Raw genomic sequence first — 1402 nt, 5'->3', positions numbered from 1 at the left:
CACAGCTCTGGAGGCCTCGGGGTGCTGTGGGAGGAGGCGTGTGGGGCGAAGCCTTGTTCATAGAGCAGCATCGCCGGGCCTGCCACCAGCCACCGGTGCAGCCCCAGCGTGATGGCCAGAGTGCCCTCGACTGTTGTCCTGTGGCCTCGGGGGCAGAGGGCCTCTGTTTTGGGGGGTGGTCTTGGCACATCCTCTGGTCTGTATCGATGACGACGAGGGCCTGATCAGCTTTTACCAGCAGCACGTGTAGGAGCACAATTCCACGCACAGCAGTAATCAGACTCCAAGGAGATGCCGTGTGTGTCTCGTCAGGAGGAAAAGGACAGATGGCTCCCAGCAGAGGAGGAAAGGGACTCTCCAAGTGTTCTGTTCAGTCACTGGCAGTGGAAAACACTCCTACACGACAGGGGGAGTGAGCTGCTGTCGGGGGCTGTTTTGAGCAGTTAGTCAAAAGAGAAATCACAGAAGGGAACTCACCTTCCTTACTCCCTGGGCTGCCTGGTCAGGAAATGCAGGAATAAGGACCCACTGATAATCAACTCACATCCTGTAACGAAGGCCCTTGTACACTGTCACTAAGGGCCTCGCATCTGGTAAATAAGGGCCTCGCCCCCTTTACTAAGGACTTTTATCTGCCCTCCTGATGGTATCACCTGTGTGAGCAGAGCCTGGTTTAACTCTGCTCTGTGGTGGCTTCCTCCCTGGTTCCTGGCGGTTTGTTTCTTGTTTCCTAGTGGTTTTGTCTGTGGTTCCTGGTGGTTTTGTCTGTGGTTCCTGGTGGTTTTCTCTGTGGTCCATGGTGATCTGTTCGGTTCATGGTTCCTGGTCATTTGCTCTGTGATCCTTATTGATTTATCATTGGTTCCTGCCAGCTCCTCTGTGGTTCCCACTGGTTGATTCTGTGGTTGGTGTGGTTTACTCCCTGGTTCTCTCAGCGGCTCATTTCCAATGAAGAACAGAGCACGCACGTGCACAGTGGGAGCTGCGGTCCCCACTGACCTGAGAGGATGTTCTCTAGAGACTTCCTCTGTCATCTGAGGTCAGAAAGAAGTGTGAATTTGAGAGAGAGAAAGCAACAGAGGTGGGCAGGGGCCCAGGGCCCTTGGATCCCAGAGCCCCCTTAGAGGGTCTCCAGGAGGAGGGGCAGGCAGGCGCCCCCTGGCCCTGGGCTCCTGATGGGTGGAGTTCAAGGACCCACTCGGCCCCACTGCAGACCAGAGCCTGCATGCACTCACCTTGTCCCATTGCAGAAGGGGTTGCTTGCTTTACTTACTTAATGTTGGTTTTAAGCAGGCATTTCTAACCCTTAGAAGTTAAGAACAAAAGAGAAATTTAAGAGGTTTGTTGGCTGGTGGAAAAAAACTGGGAGTTTTGTTTGTTTAAAAGCTGTGCCAGGCCCCAG

Source organism: Bison bison, unplaced genomic scaffold, assembly GCF_000754665.1.
Source record: "Bison bison bison isolate TAMUID 2011002044 unplaced genomic scaffold, Bison_UMD1.0 scf7180017864527, whole genome shotgun sequence".
NCBI classification, from domain to species: domain Eukaryota; kingdom Metazoa; phylum Chordata; class Mammalia; order Artiodactyla; family Bovidae; genus Bison; species Bison bison.
The sequence above is the reverse complement of the archived record's forward strand: the minus strand, read 5'-3'. Positions refer to the sequence as shown.